Source organism: Pteropus medius, unplaced genomic scaffold, assembly GCF_902729225.1.
Source record: "Pteropus medius unplaced genomic scaffold, Ma_sr-lr_union100, whole genome shotgun sequence".
Lineage (NCBI taxonomy): Eukaryota > Metazoa > Chordata > Mammalia > Chiroptera > Pteropodidae > Pteropus > Pteropus medius.
Window position 1 is genome coordinate 9,149,819 of NW_024351730.1, and position 22,170 is coordinate 9,171,988.

A 22,170-nucleotide genomic window follows, 5' to 3' on the forward strand; every position below is an offset into this window, starting at 1 on the left:
AGAGAGAGAGAGAGACTCAATTTGGTGCAATTTAGTTTAAATTCCAGCTCAATTTAGTGATTTACACCATCATCTCCTCAGGCTAGGGTGCCAGCTGTCTTGGTTAGCCAGGACTTCCCCAGTTTTCGAACTGTAAGTCGTGCTCGGGACACCCCTCTCAGGTTCTTTGGGACCGTTGCTCAGGCTTTCTAGTTCTCCCTTCTCCCGTCTCTTTCCCATGAGAGCGCTGGTGTAATGGGGGAAAGGTGTGGATCATCTGACTCAGTAGCGAAGAGGAGCCCTGGTCTTTGGATCCCCGTGGAGTTCTCTGGGTCTCACTTGCCTCTCTCGAGGGTAGCCTCTCATCTGCCTCTCTCGAGGGTAGCCTCGGAGACCGGGCAAGGAGGACTGGGCGGCTTTGGAGACTGTTGGGACATCACTCTAGGGGCACAGTGCTGGAGGATCTGGCTCTAGTTTGAGGTCTTTGATATCAGAGTCTCTACCTCCTTTATCTCCTTAGCTTTGCCCTCAGGACATGTCACCAGGCTTTGATGCTCTTGCAGGATATCTTTGTAGGCTTGGGCACCTCTGAGTCACCTACTCACCATGAGGACGACTCATGAACTGGTAAGGCTGCCTTGGGCTCATCTGATTATCTACCTCTACTACAACAGCCATCACTGTCCTTGTCATATTAGGAGTGGGAGCATCAGGTGTGGGCTTTTCTCAGACATTTAAAACCTCCCCCAAAGATGCCAGAAGAAGTGTGGGTTAGCTCAGATGTTTTCAGGCTTCTTCATTCACATCTGGATATTTATGTTTTAAAAGGCTATTGACAAATGGAAAGGGGAAGGAGCTAGGAGGAAGAGGTGCTACCTAGGAGTGTATGGGAAGAATGGAAGATTGAGGATGGTGAGGTCCACTGCCACAGAAGGAGCACTGGAAACGCAGGGCTGGCTGGGTTCAAGCCGTAGAATCATGGAACGTTTGAATAGAAAGCTTTAGTTATCAACTAGTTTTTAAATGTGTAAATGGTACTGTGCTTTTTTCTGGTGGGGGTTACATTATTCCAAATGTTCCACCAGAGAGACATTCCTTCAGGGAGGATCAGGATTTTTATAGTTGGAATGCAAAGAGAAATAAAGAGTCAAAGTTGAGGTTCTGATGGCCAAAATAGACTCTCTGTGCTCATTTCAGCATTAGTAGTTGGGAAAGCCACACATAGAATTGCAAGAGTGAGGCAGTTGAGAGAAAAATAACATTTTTTCCAAATTCCAAAACCTTTTCTTTAAATATTTAGTGTCAGATCTTGGAAGACCAAGCATAAATTTCCCTGTAAACTAAAGAGTTAGAAGAATGTAGGTTATGACAAATTCAATTTCCTGCCACACAGGAAGGTAATTTCAAACTTTCTGAACTAGGAGGAGGAATTTAGGGGGAGAGGAGAGAATAAAGTAGGACAAAGCAAAAGTCCCTGGGAGAAGGTGGGCAATGGACACTCTGTAGGCAGGTTTAGGGGTGACAGGACAAAGTTTCTACCCCATATCCTGTGGGGAGGGAGCTCATCAAATAGCCATCGCCAATACAATGAAAGGATTAAATTAAATCTTTAAATTTTGTGAGATTTTTCAGGTTTGAAATCCTACGATTCTAAATCTTCTTATGCAGATTAGGTGGATATTTTAAAAACCCAGATTATTAGTTTTGCTGCGATTTTCTGAGTTTCTTCTGATTGTGAAATATTTGTCCTATTGGGATTATAGGAACTACTGGGAGGTGTGAGGTAGGGATCAGGATTCCTCTGCTCACAACTCCCTTCTCTATCATGAATTGAGGCGTGGATTGTCAGCCACAGAAGATAACCTCTGCGGACCTCTTTGAGAACTCTGAGTCTCATGAGCTTTCGAATTTTCTTCTTTGCACTTAGAGAGTAGTAATTAAAGGAAGCAAAACAGTGACCGGAGGGAAAAAAATCTCAGTGAGGAGACCCACAGGGACTGTTGATCAACTTCTCATGTTATACATCCATTTTTTAAAAAAGAGTTGAGATATAGTTTACATATCATAAAATTCACCCATTAAAGTATACAATTTAATGATTGTTAGTGTATTCACAATGATGTGCAGCCATCACCATAGTCAATTTTAGAACGTTTTGTCACCCCAGAAAGAAGTTCCTATGCCTTAGCTGTCATCCTCCTTTCTCTCCAGAACCTTCCTTTCTCAACCTTGGCAACTACTGATTTGTTTTCTGTCTCTATAAATTTCCCCATTCTTGGAATTTTATATTTATAGAATCATATAATATGTGGCCTTTTGTGACTGTTTTTTTTTCACTTATCGTAGCATTTGCAAGGTTCATCCATGTTGTAGCATGTATCAGAACTTCATTCATTTTTATGACCAAATAATATTCTATTGTATTGATATGCCATATCTTGTTTATCCATTTGTCAGATGATGGACATTTGGATTGTTTCCATCTATGCTCCATTTTGTGTGTCCTGCAGTGTGCGGCATTCTGCTACCGGGTACCTACTTCCCTTTCCTGAAAACATAGGTGGACTAAGAAAATCTAGCCCATCTGGGATTCAGACACATCAAGTTCTATGTGTATTGAAGAGATGCCAGCAAGAGAGGCCCATGGCTTGGAGAGGACCTTGTAGTGACAGACCAAGATGATGTCCAAGACAGAACTTTAGAGAAGTCCAGGTCTCGCGTTCTCTCAGAGGTGTTCAGGCTCAGGAGACCTAGTTTGCATTTACCCAACTTATTAGAAATTCTAACCCAAACCACCAAACTGCCTGATACATCAGGAAGCTAATTTATGAATTTTTAATGTTTCTAAACAGACTTGGAGTTAGGAGTTGGCTGGTTTAGACATGATTTACCTGTAAAGTTTACATGAGAAGTCAGATTACTATTGAAGGTTGCCTTGCGAGTACTACCACAGGCACAGGAGAATGGATAACTTTAAGGAATTAACATTTAAGCCATAATAGCTGGACTTTGATATGTGTCTGAGAAGCATTCTTTTGGTCAGGACACCCTGTTTCTCAATATGTAGCTCTGGATAAACACTAACCAATGCCTGCTATTTTTACCATTTTCTTTTCAGGCCAAATTGACCACTGGCTTTCTATGTACGCTGAGATTTTATGATCTAATAACTTAGAACAGTAATATCCAAACTTTTGAAAAATTGTGCACCCCTATGTTAAAACTTTTTAAGTGCTAACCCCATGTGTTTATTTATTCATGAATTATATACATGTACCACTATTAATTTGTATATTAAAATGAAAATTTATTTATTTCTCTGAATTAAATTGAATAGAATGTTTATTTTTACTTATACCTCAGATTGTTTGTCCCCCCCCTGCAATTAAAGAAAATGGTTTAAAATTTTTATTTTTGTTTTTGTGTTAAATCCATTCCATATCTAAAATTACACTTTAATCATCTGATCTTTATTTTGGGTTTACTCCCATTTGGGTTTACCAACCTCACAAACTCATCCTTTAAAGTACGTTATTTAGATGAGATCAGAAGGGTTAGTTCATCTGTTTTATATTGACTCTCTTACTTTCCATTTTAGCTAAGGCGGCATTTTCCATTCATTTTGCAAGATTCCAAGGGGCAGCTTATTGCAGCCTTCTAAGCATGGACTAAAATCTCATGGGGGAGCTAATGTTCTGCACTTAGGCTTCTCTGAAAAGAGAAATAGGGGGAGATTAGTGTCTGGTGGAGTCACTCTTAGCAGGAATGTGGATTAATATTCCCAAGATGATGAGATTGGGGTTGGTCATAGAACCTGGGAATCGGCTAGAGTCATTGAGAGGTAATGATTAGCCTCTTGAAGCAAGCTCTGTGCTCTGCCTGCCTGACTGTGTTCCCCCATGTTCTGATTGGACTGTAGACATGCTCAGAGGAGCTGAAGTGAAGCTGGATCCCCTACTTCTGGAACAATGGTTCCAGAAAATTTTTTGGTTATAATTGAGAGATACCAGTAAGTTAGGATTTGGGTATCCTAGAGAGAATACTTTGAGCTCCAAATAAAGGATTGGCTGGGTTTCAGATTTAAAGGAACCTGCTTCCTGAGAGACCAGACTTGCTTAAAGAGAGGATTCTGTCCTTGAATTATGTCGGTGGTTCTTAACATTCGTTGCAAAATTGGAATCACCCGAGAAGCTGTTAAAATGACTGATGCCTGAGTCTCACCCCTTCGGAGATTCTGATTTCATTTGTCTGGGCTGAGGCTTGGCCATTGATATATTTTTTAAAAAATTTCAGATGATTCTGATGTAAAGCCAAGGTTGGGAACTATTGGACCTGAGTGTAGAAGAACGGAGTGACCTAAAAAGTTATACGAGGAAACTTAGAAGAAAGAAGAAGGACCTGGAATAGCCTAAAAGGGCCTTCCATGACCTTGTTCTCCAGGCTCCTGTTGACACTGAAGAGGATATTCAGAAAGAGAAGGAAATAGGGGAAAGCTGGGATTTCTATAGTACTTCAGGAAGGTGGCCATGGATCTGGGTCGTGGAACCTTCTGTTTGGGGTTGCCATCAGTCTTGGTTGCAACTGTAGCTGTGACTCAGTAACTTCCTGCAAGTATAGTGCAGGAAGCAGAGAAGGTGCTCTGTAAATGATGTCTCTTGTTGGATCCTTTTCCTTCTCACTCCCTTCTGGCCTCTCTGCATGTGGTTGATCCATTTGTTTAACCATTAGTACTTCAACCTAACATCTTATTTCCCTTCAAATCTGCCATTTTCCATGCATGGGAAAGAAGGCAAGGGGATGGCTTCCTCTGACCTAGAAATATCTGGGACAATCTGGTGTATGATCTTTGGGTAAGTATGACAGTGAATATTCTGGAGCTACATTTTTCGAAGTGTGTTCCTTAGATGCTGGTTCTTCTTTGTGTCTACACACACTTGGGAAAGGCAGAGAGCTCAGCGCACTTGAGATTCACACTGCCCCTTAGTAGAGAAAATGCTCTGAGGTCTTCCGCAGAAAGAAACCCATTTGTTTTTCTGTAACCTTCATGCCCCAACTCATCTGGCCATGGAATCGTTTTTTCCTGCTTAGCACATTAACATCTTGCCTCTTTCTCATGACACACTTTTGGGAAACTGCCCCAGAAACTACAATCAGTGGCTTCATTCACAGAGGACAAAGAAGGCAGCTGCATTCTGCACACACGAAAAGGGTGCAAGAACCCTGATTGGGCCCTGGCCTCTCGCTGTAATTGTGCCCTTTTTCTACCCCCTCTGCCACCATCCTTCCTGTTGTCATGGCAATGTCCCTGGAGTGTTGGGACCAGGCCTTCTATTTCATTGCTACACCCCTCCTCCCCACCCTGCTTTGTGTCTAGAAGAGCACTGAACACACAGTAGGTGATGTTTTGAAACACTGATTGATTGAGAGTTTGGGGGGGTTTATTTGGGCCATCTGCAGGTGGGCTGGGGAGGAGGAGAAAGTGTCTCATCGTTTGCTTCTATATATCCAGTAGAAGAGCCGGGCAAGAGGGTGGGAGAGGGCAGGTCTGGGAGCTCACACAGCCTTGGCATTGCCTGTGTGTGTGTGTGTGTGTGTGTGTGTTTAATGTCATGATCACAAATATTACAAATTAAGAATGGCGAAGGGCACATAAAAAAAAAAGAACATCTTGATTTCCTGGTATGTTTGGTTCAGAGGTGAATTTTTCTTTCTTTCTTTCTTTTTTAATGTTATGATCACAAATATATCACAAATTAAGAATGGCAAAGGGCACATCAAAAAAAAAAAAACATTTGATTTCCTGGTAAGTTTGGTTCAGAGGTGAATTTCTCTTTCAGTAAAATTTCTGGTCATGTTGCTTTCTATGATGTTGTTTTTATAATAAATAATTTTCTTTTAAGTTTGAGAATAAAAGGATGTCCTACTTTCTCTTCTGTCTCTAACTGGTAATCATATTTTCAAAGCCCCAAAACAAGACACAGCCTGATACATGGCCTAACAGGGTATTTGAAATAGGGGAGTCCGATGGGACAGAGTATTAGAAATGGAGGTGCTTGTCCCAGATAATCTGGCCTCCTAGCTGCTGTGCCCAGATGCCCATGAGTAGTGCCATTTATAAATTAGAAGCAGTGAGAGCAATTTTGATATCCATTGGTGAAACCTGGGCACACATATATTTTCTAAATTGATATCTACCTTAAAAAAGAATCTATTTCTGCAAAGTCAAAAGCAGACTTCCAAGAGTGGGGAAACACATACACAGACATACACACACACCCACACCACACAGAAGTTGTATTCACTGTCTAAGTGCATGAAAGACACGGTTATTTCCAGTTTGCTCTGCTATCCCAGCTCTGGGCTCAGACACTTAATGAATGAAAGGTTTGTGGGCATCTGCTTGATGCAAACCAAGTGCCTGAGAAAGCATCACACTACTGGTTCTGTCTTCACCAGCTGAGAAGGATTCCTGGAGTCTGAAAGCACCAATTCTTAAGGCATGAGCACTAGAGAAGGATTATAATTTAAATCAGCCGGTTCTCATTTTCTTAAGTGTGAAAAAAGGTGGGTCATTAGGAATGTTTGTGCATGTGTGTTTGTGATGGACTGGCATTTATGAAGTATCTGCTATGTAGTGAAAACTTTATATCTGTAATATATAAAAACTAATATATATCTATATATAGATATATAGCTGAAATTGATATATAGTTATATATCTGGTATTTATATATGTTTAGCATTATATAATGGATATATATAAATTGATATCTATATGTAGAAATGGATATATATAAAATTGATACATAGCTACAGAGACATAAATAAATCTATGTATACATCTATATCAACTTAATATCAATATAAATATATACATTAGGGATATATCGATTTTATATATACATATTTAATATATACCAGATATATATAAATAGTTGATATATATATCTATTTCAGATATACATCTGAGTGTACATCAACATATACCTGAATATATAACAATATATGTCAGTATGTATCAATATATTGATATCTAGCTATATATTACTCTATTTTTACAGCTTTGTTTTCATACTGATAAGGAGAAAAGGAAATAGAAGCTGAAAATAGGTAAGTAAAAAACCTCGCCCAGGTCACACAGTGGGCGAGCAGGGGGGCCTTATCTCCACGTCAGGTTTGTCTGACTCTAAAGTATTCTTCTGACTGCCCCGTTTTCTACCAGATCGACCTTTAGAATCACTAAAAATTTATGGATTAAGGCCGGAATGAGGCTGTGAACAATGGATATTACAGTGATCCCGATCCTCACCTGAAATTCTCCATTTCAATCCCACTTTCCTGCCACAACCTCATGTTGACATATTTAGGCCTCGCGCATCGGGCATTAAAACTGTTCTTTGACTCCAGCTGTGCCCTCCAATCCCTCAGCCCCTCTCCTACCCCATCAGGTTTCCTTGGTCTTTCTCTTGTTCCACCTTGACAGCTCTTCTCTTGCACATACAGCCAGCTCCTTCTGTCACCCCTCTGTCCGTCCTGTCTCGCAATTCTGGAAAATCCAGCCCCAGCCACCGGCCTTCTCTGTGCCTGCTCCCAAACTGTTGAGGAATTCAAGAGAAAATCTCACAGATTTGTACCATTTCAAATATGTTCACTTCGATAATGTTGAATAATCTCAATGCTGCCCAATAATCTTATTATGTCTTTCTAATCAGCTTACTCTCCCTCACTCCACAAACACCTGACCTCCCCATTCCTGCATCCCCCCATGCCACCCCCCTCTCCCCAGGCTACTAACCTAGCTTTATACTTCTCAGAGAAAAGAGGTAGTATCCAAGAGGAAACCTAGCCTTTTCCCACCCAAATCCACACACCTCCCTGAAACTGTACTTCTGTCACACTCTGGCAGTCTGCTGCTGTCCCTTCAGCCAGGGCTGAGGACTGGGGGCCTCAGTTTTCCATGGGCGGGGGGCAAGGGGCTCCATCTGTCTACTTTCCAAGGGCAGGTCCCAAGAGGGAAGGCTAATTGGAGGCTGCCTTACCTTTTATGACCTACCTCAAAAGTCACATGGCATAGTTTCTAATGTGCTCAATTAGTTAAGCTAGTCGCAAAGACCTGCCCAGGGCAAGGGGAGGGGATAGGGCCTCCACTAACGATGGAGGAGTAGGAGGTTCTGGAAGAGCATGTAGGGCAGATGGAACATCTGCCACTTTAAAAAAATACATCTACCACAATTTATTTTTTTTCTTATCCATCGTCATTCAGGGTCTGGTTTAAGTTTCACCTATCTTCCTAGATTTGGTGCCCCTGATAATAGTCAAGGCACCACCTCTCCCCTTTAGCAGCTCTTACCATAATTTTACATTATACGAATATATTTCTGGCTTTTCGCTTACCATCTATTCTTCATTATCTGTCTTTGTAAGCTTCCTGAGGACAGGACTATGTTTTCCTTACTCACCACCGATCTGCAGCAGCATTCTCAGTACCTGACAAGCAGCAAGTGCTAAATGAACACTCACCAACTGGATAATCTAATGAATGCTGAATAAAATCGGCCTCCTACAGCCTCATGAATTCAAATGATATTTGGTTATGAGTTCATCTTGAATGCATACATTAAATGACTGCAAATAGAAAGGAATGGAACACACACTGCAAGGATGACTTTGTAAATGACTGAAAACTTCCTGGCATTGATTCCACTCTTGTTGGTAGATATTCAACACTGAAAACCACAGAGTCAAGTAGGCATTTCTCCAAAGGAGGCTCTTTTTAAACCAAAGGCAAGTTTCATTTGAGAGCCTGTTGGCCCAAACAGCCTGGTTATCACTCAGAGGGCTGATGTAGTAAAACCGTCAGCCTGAGAGGATCTGAAAATATCATAAAAAGGTGAAATCTTCTCCCTGATTTTTTAAACTGTCCACCTTCAGTCAGAGACCTTGGACATCAAATCACATAAAAGAGTTAGAGTAATTCATTTAAACTCAGAATCCTAAACTGTTAGAGAACCGACTGGTGCTTTTTTGGGGGGTGAGGTGAAGGCCCTGGTGGAGTGGGGAATCTGGTTGGGTGGGGTGGGGGGTGGACTAATATTGATTAAGGACAAGCTTTTTGTCAGGTCCTTTACACATATGATTTCATCTAAACCTTGCCACAGTCCTGTGAGCTGAGTGGTGACAGCCCCATGTGAAAGACAAGGAGAAAGGAATGTTAAATACCTTGGCCAAGGTGATGCAACTGACAAGCGGCAGTGTTAGGATTCCTTCCCTGTTCACAGGGGGTCCCAAGCCTGCACATTTTCTATTGCACCAAACATGCAGGGCCAGTCCGGAGATCTCAATGAGCTTTTATGTGGGTCTCATGTATGCTCAGCACTGAGCAAATGGTGGCCCAAAAGGGACCATACAATTTCTTCCACTTGTTGATATGGATGTAGAATGGGCCCAATTCATCCAAATCTTGAAATTACAACAATCTAGGGAGACTAGTGGAAGAATAAATTAGTATGATATTTCTAAATGTCAATTTTCCAAAATGTAGCAAAAGTCTCAACAATCTTCTTACCCTATGACTCAGCAATTCTCTAAGGAGACTACCAGAATTATGCATGAGGATCATTATAGTATTATTTACAAGAGAAGAAAGTAAGGAAGGAAGACAAGAAGGAAGGAGAGAGGAAGGGGGGAAGGAGGGAGGAAGGAATCATTCAATTATATGGTATATGCCATGATAAATTTGACTGTTTATTTGTTCAATTTCTGTCTCCCCCAGAAGACAGAAAGTCTATTGTGTGTAAAACACAATTGTAGGTCCTGGGTGTAAAAAATACTGAACCAAATTTAAAATAGGTTTCTACCTGCCTGAGGCTTAATTTTTAGGGCAGGGTGACCGAAAACAAACAAATAAATGAGCAGATACGCCATATTATATATCACATCCTTCCATATTCTATCATTTTATAAATCATTTAATGAGAAAAGCAAAGAATGCAGAAAAATAGAAGAGGTAAAAGAAGAGAGGACAGTGAGAAAGAGGTGAGATATTCTGTTTTAAGTAGGGTGCTGAATGAGGATTTCGCTGCTGATGCTTGAACAGAGACTTGAAGGAACAAGCCACACAGGTATCTGAGAGAAAAGAATTCCAGGTACAGGGAACAGCAAACAGAGGCATTAACTGAAATGGAGAAGTACTTGAGAGGACCAAGAACTAGGTGGTGGGAATCAAGATTTCACACTGGTCATTTAAAAGTTAAGATGCCTACATAGCAGGCATGATATTAAAAAGTATCAACTGGTGTACAACAGACACTGGCAAGTTAGAAAGGATTCTCAACTATTCAGAGTTGACATCACTTATAAACAAATGGTAAGACCATACTGGGAGTATGCTGGTGAGTGTCAGCTCTGCCTATTAGATGTCCAAGTAGAGATATGTGACTCTGGTGTTCGGGAATGGGTTGGGCTGGAGATGAGATGTGGGAATTATCCCCATACAGATGGTAATTTAGGGCCGTGACCTTGATGAGATCACAAAGGGAGTGGAGAGATGGACAAGTGAAAAGGTTGGGATCTGAGCCAACATTATGGCTGGAGAGAGAAAGAGCCTTCAAAAGTGAGAAGTGGACATTGAAGTATGGGTAAAACCAAGAGAGGTGGTGTCCTAGAAGCCAGAGGAAGAATGTGTTTCAAGGAGCTGATGATGTCAAATGCTTCAGGGTCAAGAAGAGCCCTAGACTGGTCATTGGATTAGAAATGCGGAGGTCATTTGCTTCGACAAGAACAGTTTTGTGGAGTGGCAGGGATGCAAGCCTGCTTGGAGTGTGTTCAAGAGACAACGGGAGTCAGTCACTACAAAGTGGAATAGAGAAATGGGCCTGGAGTGGGGAGAGGGATATGGGGGCAAAACAGGTTTGTTCATTACTTGTTTCTTTGTTCTGGATGGGGGAAATTACAGTATGTTTGCTTACTGAAGGAAGTGATCTGACATGGGGAGAACAATTGATAATGAGCTAATTGCAGGGCAAATCTTCAAGTAGGGAGAGGAAATTGGATGGAATACAGAATGAAGGCAGTGGTGGTAGGAAGACAAACAGGCAAACTTTGCACCAGAGAAAGCAGACCATGTGGGCACAGATGTGGAGTTGGTGGACTTGGTGGAGGAGAATGTAGAAATTCTCTTCTTAATGCTTTAACTTGCTCAGTAAATTATAAAGCAAGATCATTATATTTAAAAGGAGCTACTCTCAGATGCTACAAGTGTTTCTTTGATGAATGGAATTATGGACATTTTAAGTTATCTTCTTATTGCTTTCATAGTTTTAATTTCTCTCTAGTAAGCATGTAATATTACACATTTTTTCCTAGTAATAGATGTCATCTCCAAGTACCCTCTTTTTCTGCTGCTTATAAAGGTGATTCTAACCAGTCCTGCCAGTTGTCTGTCCTTGAACTAGTTAACCTACATTTTTTGGGGGTCTTAGTTTCTTTATTAGTAAAATGAGAATGATGATGTCTGTGCTATTTGATCCACTGGGTTGGAAAGGTATTACATGAGAAAATGTATGCAAAAATAATTTGAAAAGAATCAGCAAGGCATAGATATGTGTTACTTGTGTTTTTTTCTGGTCTTCGTAGGGATGTGTGAGGCATAGGCGGGATCTAAGAATAGGCTGGAAGGATCAGTTCACCTCTCGCAAATACTAAATAGTCTGAAGAGCAAAAACCACTTTTTTGATTCAGACGGTGCTACATCCTTTTATCAAGCTTCTGATTAAGATTAAAAACTTTGAGCTCAACTCTGGAAAACAAAGTACGAAACACGTTTCCTTTGCTGTTATATAAAGTTAACTTTATTATTTGATAATCTAAGTTAAAATGTTTCCTACCGAGCTAGGTTTTCTTTTTTGGCTTCAGATACATTCATTGTGACATTTTCCAAAATTTTTGAATTTGTATTCAAAAACCATCCGGAGAATATATAGCCATAATTATTCTTTTGTTATTTTTTTCAAAATACTGTGATTGCATTGTTAGATATGCTTTAGCACATGGGCCTTGCTGGCTTGTCATCACAGACACATTCATAGAAATCTGCTAAATAAAAAAAGATCACAAAATGAGGATAAAACCACTTATTTAAGGCACTTTGTACGGATTAAGTAATGATAGTAGAATCATATAACTCTTCCTCAAGTATAATTCTGAATGGCTTTTGTGTTTCTTGGCATTTGAATGTTTCATTGTCAGCCTCGAGGATTACAAAATGAAAAGACAATACAGAGTTTTCGCTGTTGGGCAATGTGTGTATTACTGAAAATAAATGCTCATTAATCTTTACTTTCAACTTATTTACATCCCCTCCTTTTTATTGTATGATGGTATAACCCCAGTATTAAAAGACATTTTGAAAAATGAAAAAAACACAACTATCTCATCATCTGAATATAACTACTTTCCCTTGTGTGTATTCTAGGTCCATCTTTGTCCTTTGCATGGTTGTAATTATGGTATTTATACAATTTTGAATATGAATTTTTGGCGTTGTATTTAAAGGAAGGTGTTTTTCCGATAACTAATAATTGCCCAAATTATGTTTCTCTCTTTTACCAAAATTTGATTGTGTTAGAGAAAGCCTGAGGTCAGGAGACCTTTTGAGCAGGAAAACTCTCTTTGTGGGGAGTCAGGAGCAAGATCTGATGCGGTGGTGGCTGATGTCTTCTCAGATGGTCCTTGATTAAAATTTTGATTATTTTTTGGCTTCTATTTTGATAAAAATTCTGATTTACATTGTCTCAGGGCAACTTCAACAATGAAACATATTTTATAATTTCCGTTGCTTATTATTTCACATACCATCATGTTTCAAGTTTGTGGTGGGTTGATTGCAAATATGGCCCCGATTTTTCACCCCTTTTTATAGCCACACCCTTTGCAACATGACTGCAGCTACTTCCATCAACAGGTTGAATCTGTCTCTCATCCCCAGAATCTGGGTCAGGCTCCTCTTGTGCTTTGGCCAAAGGAATCCAGAAAAAATGGCATCTCAGTTCTGAGCTTGGGCCTCAGAGGTTGCGGGCACATCCACACTAGCCTGGGCTAGCCTGCTGGAGGATGAGAAACTGTGTGGATCAGGACAAGTCAGCCGGATGGAAATTTAGCCCCCAACCATCCACCAGCTGACTATTGATGCACAGGTTAGCCTAGTCTAGGTGAGCTGAGCTGGCGTAGGCGAGCAGAACCACACAAGTGAAAAATCATGCAAGACTGTTATGTTAAGTCACTGAGTTGTGGGTAATTTATTATATAGCATTATTTTGGTAATACGTAACAGATATAAGGTTGTATCACTTTTTGCCATTTTGGATAATTCTAATTTTTCCCCTGAGTTTCTACTGTAAAAATAAATTGCAGATTTGGAGAGGAGGAAGCCTATGCCTTATTCCCATTGTCATCACTCATCTTTCATGAAAGGCCAAAAACTTATGGAGACTACAGACTGACTGAGAAGTACTTTGAATCTCCATTGAATGCTTGCGCTCAGCCAATCTGCCTTAAAGCTTTCATGCTGCTTTCTTTGGTGAGGTAGGACTGCCTTTATTTTATTTATTTTTTCCCTTTTTTATTCAATCTATCAAGCCTATAATCTCTTCTCAACAGATTTTCAAGTGAATGGGAAATTGGAAAAAAATAAATGAAAGTTCAAGTGGTATTGTTAAAGGAGAAATGGTCTCTATAGTTACCAGGTAACATCTAATTAACCTCAGAATCAGGCCAGGACCCTGATAAAAAGAGTGCCTAATTCACCAGGAACTAACTAAACCGCCAGAAACTTAAGCAATTCATCCTTTTGTAGGGAAGGTGCTGCTGTTGCTGTTACTGATTTTTATTCAAATTTTAAATGATTTAGGATGTATACACACCTTTATTTTAGATGTAGTATTTCTTAGTAAGGCATGCATATAACAAATTTCTCATACGAAATTATGTTATTGCATGAGTTCAGGTATCTCACAGGTCGAGTGAGTTTCCAGACGGAGCAACAGCCCTTCAGCAAGCAGCAAGAATAGCATTAGCCAGTCTTGTCCTTTATATGGCATCAAATTCCTGATTTCTTACTAATATCTTCTGACAAGGCAGTTGATTGAGTTATTTGAGAAAGAGGGAGAATGGATTATATCGACTTTTCCTTCATTTTTACACATTCGTGCTACATGTTCCATTGTAAACATACACACACAATTGTTCTTTTAAAAATTGCGAAATAAAGATTAAATAGAAGAAAGAAAAGTGGATCTTCATCATCCTATCACCCAAAGATAACCACTATGAATAGTTCGGAGTATTTGTTTTGAATCTTGTAAATTTTTTTCTATATGTAATTAAAAATGCAAATAAATAAACAAATAGAAGACACTCATATAAAACCTAAAAAAAGATAAAGGCAAAGTCAGAAATTCAAGTGGATTTGGAATACATGAGCATAGCCATTCCATCCTCTAAAGAACAAGGACAATCATGGTGTCATCAGGTGGGTGGTGGTGAGAGCAAAGGGAAGCTGTGGACAGACAGGCTTAGGTCAGAACGTGGCAGAGAGCAAAATTCCCTATTAATAACAATAGAGTAGACATCAATCTAGAATTTCATAAATGCCAGGCACTGTTCTAATCATTTTCTCTATATTAACTCATTTGAACTTCCCAACAACCCTGGAGTAAGGTGTTACCATTATCCTCGTTTACGCAGGAAGAAATGTTAACTAACTTGCCCAAGGATGGAACTGGGATTCGAGTTCACACTGTCTGTTTTCAGTGTTCTTGCTCTTAAATGCTGTGAGATCATCTTATTATTTTCGTTATTGTAATTATTAACCTGGACTCCCCACAGGACTTCAACAGGTGCCTTGGCAATTTAGAAGGAGCCCACTTGGCACAGCTGTGGAGATTTCACCTCACCATTGCAATCATCATTGGTTTGAAAGCATGTTCCTTTGAAACTGAACTCTGTGTGCCGTTTGTCACCATTCAGTTGTGTTATCACCTATCAGTACATTTTCTTCTCTTACTTTTGTTTCAGAATGCAATAAATTATATTCAAATGGCAGTCATGGAGGAAACTTTCCTTTCCTACCTCATCAACAAAGCTGATCAATGGGCGCTAAAGCCTTGGGGAAGCGGCATCTGCTGTAACTCAAGGATCCCTGCTCAAGTTGAGGATGAAATTAACAGGCGCAGAGCAGTTTGCTGCTCAACATTTGTTCAAGTCTGGCACATGCAAACATCATTAGCAACTATATTTGAGAAGCAAGATCAAGGGGGTGAGGAGGAGAGTGGATCTGATTAAAGGGATATTCAAAGAAGAAATTCAGAGCATTTAGGTAAAGCTTCATAGCTAAAATAAATAAATCAGGGAGCAGAGCAAATAGCCAGGTGTATGTGGAAGGTGTTGACAGACAATTTGGATAATTCTGCCTCTGCAGCTTTCAAAACAGAGTCATTTCATGCAGTGAATTCCCTAGAATGGCTGCCTCTTTGGCTTAGCTGTTTCCTCCACTACAATGAAACCTTTATGAGGGCAAAGATTTTACTGTCCTGTTCACTGCTGTAATATTCATGGAATAAGTTAATGTAATTCTGCTTAGAGCTTGCCTTGACCTGAGCTAGGCAGAGAAACTCAGATGTTCAGCAGGAATCAGAAGCAATACGCATGCCAGAAGAATAGTATCTTCTAACTAAAACTGATCATTAATTAAAATGTACGAAATCGGTGATGAAATATTACTGAAAAGCCTCTTGAGTGCCCACCATTACTCTAAGCAATGGAGAAGATACAATAGAAGAAGCAAATAGCAATGAAATTGGCAGTAAGAAACAGTGTTCTTTGGGTAACTTCTCCCATTTGTTGGCCACTCTCTAGTTTATAAAGCACGTTCACACATATCAATAGACCTATAAGCTAACTCAGAATGGGGCCTGAGTTTTATTTCCCTTCATAGTCACTGCAGTGTCTTGCACGTTGTAGGTGTATTCTGAATGTTCATGGCATAGATGCTCTTATTTGGTCCTCAGGACAGCTCATGAGGGTAAGCAGGACAGATGATCTCCCCAAAGAATAGGCCAGGAGACTGAGGCTTCAGGCGGTTCAGTGACAGGCTGCATGTCACAAAGCTAAGAAGCAGTGCAGTAGAGTGGGACAATTGTTTCCAGGTTCCCTGCCCTAGTATTTTTCGCATCATCCCACACCCTGCTCAGCCCTTTAGCTACTTTATCTCTGAGTCCAAAGCACTCACTCAGAGGCACTCCAAAGATCCATATAAGTATCATTTTTCTCTCTGAAGAAGCCCAAGTCTTTTCTTCAGGGAATAAATTCGAACTTGAGACAACTGGTCTGGTTCTCGCTCTCTTTCAGTAAACGTGGAAATGCATCCTTTAAAAAAATGCAGTTCCTGCTCTTGAAAATACAAGTGTATTTTTTCCCCTGCATCCTTGCTACAGAGAATTTGGTCATAGGTCTATTTTATCACTTGATTTTCTGAAAAATGAACAGGACCAGAAAAACTACCTTCAGAGTCCTCAAAGCCTGATCTTGCTTTTTGTCTCTGAAACCCAAGTCCTTCTTTCCACAGCTGGACTGAGGTAAATTCTAAACTCTTCTGGGAGTTTAGAGCCTCCTATTCTGATTCCCTTTGACCATAAGATTCACTACCCCACTTTTTGTCCCTCAAACCTGATCCTCTTGTTCTTCAATTCCCTGCCTTGATAAATGGCATCATTTATAAGTAAAAATCTCAGGAGTCACCCCCTCCCTCTTCCTCCAGTGGCAGGAATGGTATCCCAATGCCCTTCACCTCCTGGTTTTCACCCTCTGGTATAATCCCTACCCTTGAATGTGGGCAGGACCTGTAACTTGCTTCTAACCAACAGAGTATGGAAAAGGTGATGGATGTCTCTGCTGTGATTAAGGTATAGAAGAGAGTGACTTTTGTCTTGCTAGAAGGTTTTCTCACTAACTTTGAGAAAGCGAGCTGCCATGTTGGGGAAGTTCACATGGCAAGGAGCTGAGAGCAGACTCTGACCAATAGCCAGCAAAGAACTGAGGACCTCAATGCAGTTGAATTCTGCCAATAACCATGTGAAATTGGAAGTGGATCTTTCTCTGGTTGAGCTTTCGGATAAGGTCCCAGCCCTGGCTGATAACCTGAGAACTCTTGAATCTCTATATTCTTGTATACTCAGATTGCTCTGCTTTGTCAGTCCTCATCAGTCCTTGTTTGGATAAAACAATTGCCTCCTGTATCAGTCAGGGTCCCATCAGGAGCCAAAGGCACTATCAAAGGTTTTAACTAAAGAGTGATGTGGACATAGTTAAGGGCATTGGGGACTGGTAACAGCAGGAAGCCACAATTATCCCAGGCATGAAAGGGCAAGGGGAGTGAGTGGTGATGCTAAATTTGATGAAAACTGGAATGGAAAAGGGGTTGTCTGTCCAGAGTTGTGGCTTTAGGTAAGGAAAGGACACAGCTGCAGCCAGAACTGTGGGAAGGCAAGGAAAAACAGGCAAACAAGTACCCCAACCTCTCTCTTTCTGTCCTCCAATCTCTTGCTTTGTCCCTCACTGGGCAAATTCATTCAGAAGCCACATTGGTCTTCTCCTGTCCTTGAACTGAGATTTACACCATAGGCTCCCCTGGTTCTCAGGAATGCTGACTTGGACTGGAATTACGCTACTGGCTTTCTTGGGTCTGCAGCTTGCAGATGGCCAATTGTGGGGACTCTCAGTCTCCATAATGTGTAAGCCAATTCCTAACAATAAATTAATATACCTATATCTATATCTACTCTATCTCTATCTCTATCTATCTCTATCTCTATCTCTATCTCTATCTCTATCTCTATCTCTATCTCTATCTCTATCTCTATCTCTATCTCGATCTCTATCTCTATCTTTGGGAGACCAAGCCTTGGTGAGTTGGTTTCAGTGCCTATGTTGCTTCAACCACCTTCTTTTTTTCTCAAAAGCAGGGACTTTGGTTTATTTACCTCTTTATCCTCAGAGTCAAGCACAAATAGAACCTCGGTAAATGTAGGTTTGAATGAGGTTTCCTTTGTTACTCAGCATCTTAGCTTGGATTCTTCTCAAAGCAGACCTTGAGACAAGACTTGGATACAGGTATTTTACTTGGTGATCTAAGGAGGTGATCTAAGGAAGCTGAAGTGAGGGAATAGAGAAAGTAAGAGAGGGAAGAGAGAAAAGTCAATGAGTTACTGCTATGGGCAAGTGGATTCAGTCCTGTCAAGAGTTCCTGAGAATGCACATGGAGCCATCACAGAGCCATCTATCAGAACATGAGGAAGCAAGGGTGAATCTACCAACTTCTGTTTCTTGTTGGGTGAAGATTGCCCCTACAAGAGTTAATTTCCCGCACTTGTGGGCAGATTTTGGCATCGGATCAAACTCTGTGGTGTGAGAAAACCCTCAGGTGGAACGGTAGAGAATGGCAGGCATATGAAGCGAGAAGCTGACAGTAGGCTGAAACTGTCCACCCAACTGCAGGTCAATGTAGGTGGCATGAGCAGTGAGGGGTGGGACTGTCGTGGGGACTGTCACATCTAGCCTCCTGGATTGAGAGAGGAAGGCATTTGTTTCCTGGGTCAGTCTGCTTCTTTGAGTCAATCTCAACCTATATTTTTTGGAAGTTTACGAGAACGGTCAGTATTTTTAGTCATTAGTTTTAATAAAAATTAATGGCATCTTCACTTTAAAAAGAGTCCTGCTTTGGAAAACAAATTAATTGGTCCGCTACCATTAGAAAATAGCTGTGATCTCACCCACCCCCATTGCCATCATTAAGAGCATGTGGGTTCTGTGTCCACCTCTGTCCTAAGCCAACGTCCAGGACAATGTCCAAGGTTGTGGTATATCTGGCGCTGCACCCCCTTCCCCTTTGGCATGGGAGAGTTGGATGCTCAGAGGACCAGGGAGGGGCACCTTCTTCCCACTTGTCTATCTGCAGTCTGCCTCCCTCCCTGCCCTTGAAGTGTGTTTGGTTCATCCACTTGTCTAGCCTTCAGTCCATCCTCACTTCCCCAGTTCCATTCCAAATTTTTCTGGGACTAGAGGATGCCCCAGGTCCCCAGTCAGCTGGGACCTTGACTTTCCTATCTTCATTTCCTAGGGTTGCACTCAACTTCCTGATCCTTCTCTGACCTATGCCAGATATGACACATTCAAATATTTGCCAAGAAGCCCACGCCATGCCCCACACACTTGGTGCAGACCCCTGAGTCCCAGCACAACACAGCATTTGAGCTCAACATGGTCCTGGCCTTGGAGATGGACTGCTGAGCCTTTTCTGTAGAGATTTGCCCTCTACTGTCTCAGTTGTTTTTCTCTCATTTACATCTTGAACAGGTTCTGGAATTCCCTATGTACTCTGTGACCAGGGCTGTCTGGATTAGAATAAGATTTGGTACAGAATGTGCTGAAATAAATGAGAAAAAACTGAAGGGATAAAAATAATGAGTTCCATAAAATTCATTCATCTGTTCATTCACTCATAAATTTACTCAAGTAGTACTGAAATATCTAGCAACACAATTCCAGATTCATGGGAGGTATTTAGTGTTTGCAAGATTGCACAGATAGCATACTGATACAGAAGTATGTCTCCCAGGGCTTCTGACAACCAGGTGAGTGAAAGTGGGGGTGCAGCAACCCTAGTTCTTCTCCCACTCAACTCACGGTGCAGATTCTCCTCATGGTTCAGGAAAGATAGAGTGTGTATTGTAGTTAGTGTGTCTCCTGCACGGCCCTAGAAATAATAATAATGATATCTTTTTTGCTCTGGCTTCCAGTTTCCATGAACCAGGTAATCCTGTTCTCTTTCTGCTCTCTATTGCTCTCTCTTCCATCCACTCTATATCTGGATGCTCATAGAGAGGACACATTAAGCTCTGCCATAAGTATTATGTGGCCAGGCCTCTGGACATGATTCTGCAATGATTTGGTGCTGCTTGGGACTGGGTGGTGAGTCTAATTCTGGGGTGCAGCATTTGGAAGATTAAGCCCTAAGCCATGTTATCCCTTTTGGCTACATTATAATAAAGAACATTCTGATCTCCATTTTCAAGATACGTATGTCTATTTATCAATTAATTCTCAACTCTAGTGGGAAGCAGGGATGTTGGTTAATGGGACTCTTCAAAACTCACTACCTAGTTTCAATTTTAGAAGATTGTTGTGAAGACTAAATGAATCTTTAAGGTAGAGACTGGCATTTAGTGAGAGCTCAAAAATATTAGCTGTTGGTATTATTAGTAGTAACAATAGTAACGGTAACTAAATTCCTCACTACACCTAGTTGAAAAAAAAAGAACACCATTAAGTATGTGTGTCAAGCATTGGCAAATAATGTTTTGGACAAGAGAAGGAGAAGTGGGTGGAAATGTACACAGCAAAGTGAGATTTGGGAGAAAAAAAACAGGCCTTGTGGGAACAGTCACACTAAAATCTAGAGAAGCCCAGACAGTTTATCTGAGAGAAGGCTCAGAGCTGGCCTCCAGGTGGAATCTTGGGTAGCTTCTGACAGCTGATGGGCAACTCCAGTAGCAAGTCCTGAAATAAAAGCGTTCTACCAGTGCTGGTGGCGGGGTTAGTGCCTCACCCACTGTCATCTGGAAGACCAGGAGCAGGGAGGTGTTTGGTTTCTTGCCCTTTTTCCATTTCTTTCTCTTGGAGAGAAAATGGAGAGAAAGAGAATGCGGGCCAGAGATCCCAAACCATATTAAGTCCAGGGCTTCCTGATACTGAGGGGAGAGCCATCAATGCAGATTCCTCCTTTGTTTCTTCATTCAAAGTTCTGTTGATGGGTGGGTTAATCTAGTCTCATTATAATTAAATTATTGATTGAGTAGCTATTGTTATCTACCTCAGCTCACTCTGTTTTATTTGGTTGTTGACTTGCCCAGGGCGTATCTCTAAGGAAGATGCCAATAATTCCTTAGCAGTTTATAGAGGATCCTTTTTCTTCTTTTCCAAGTTATATTAAAATTCAACAGTTGAGAGAGTTATAAAGCATTTAAAAGAGATTATTGGATGTTACTTGTAACTTGCCTGAGGGTGACAACAATAATGGGGATCTTCCCAATTTCCCAATGGCTCCCCAAATGCACACTAAGACTTCTATTGTCATTTTGAAGGAACACAAAGAAATGCAATGGTCCTAAGAGAGGGTACAGATAGTGGAGAGATAGCTACTATGAAAATATAAATGTTCCATTTTACATTATTAATGAAGATGCCTAAAGAGCTGCACTGGCAGCACACACACTTTTTCAAGTGTCTTTAGTATGTCTATGCTAAGAGAGCGAGTGAAGGGGAAAGTGCATACCCCTGCCCCTCTATTAATCCATTCCCAGGGCATTTCAGCCTCACACGTAGTCCCCAGTGATCCAGGATGGAGCAGTAATAAAGGGGGTCCCCTTCTTCATTCCCTTTAGTTTCTCTGACTGTCTGACTTTCCCCTCTCCTGAGCAAGATGGTCAAAGCAGGGTGGGTGGTTAACTCCAACAGCCAGATGACTTGGATGTGGGCTCCAGGAGTATTGGTGGTGTGGGGGTGGATGGGGAGACTCTAATGAGTCTGATAGCACATTACACTGAACCTCTAAGTACCTTAGCACTGACTCATTTTTTGAGATCTCTACCTGTTACCTAAACTAGCCTCTTCTGTTATGATGAACTTCCCAGAATGTCACCATTGACCTTTTCCATGAGACGATTTACTCAAAGTGGGTGTTTACATTCTTGAATGCCAAATCTTTAAAGCTCATATAATTTCTTAACTGCTTTCCACCGGGGCCATCATAAAAGTATCATCTTAAGCGAATAGCAAAAGCCTTAAGTATTTGATCCAGTTTTCTACCTCAAAGACATAAGCAAGGATCTGAGAATACATTATAAGTAAAGTGTTTATCTCAACATTGATAGAGAAAAAAAATCAGGAACAACCTAGTTATCCATAAACAGGGGATTTGTTAAATAAGTTATGATGTATTCATCTGATGGAATATTATGGAACCATTAAAAATGTCATAGAATTGGGGAGACTGGTCAAGATGGTGTAGAAGGTAGAAGCTGTGTACATCTCCTCTCGCTACCACATGAAAATTATAATGAAACTATAGAGCAACAAGCA

At 40.9% G+C, this 22,170-nt stretch overlaps 1 long non-coding RNA gene across 1 annotated transcript in view; it reads left to right on the forward strand.

The window, feature by feature from the left end:
- Window positions 1–9,015, forward strand: part of LOC120588073 (uncharacterized) — a 12,879-nt gene extending 3,864 nt beyond the window's left edge. Inside the window, exons 2-3 of the long non-coding RNA XR_005649137.1 lie at window positions 7,041–7,089; window positions 8,404–9,015. This is a non-coding gene — a long non-coding RNA (uncharacterized LOC120588073). The remainder of the gene's footprint in view (window positions 1–7,040; window positions 7,090–8,403) is intronic.
- Window positions 9,016–22,170: the final 13,155 nt, after the last annotated feature.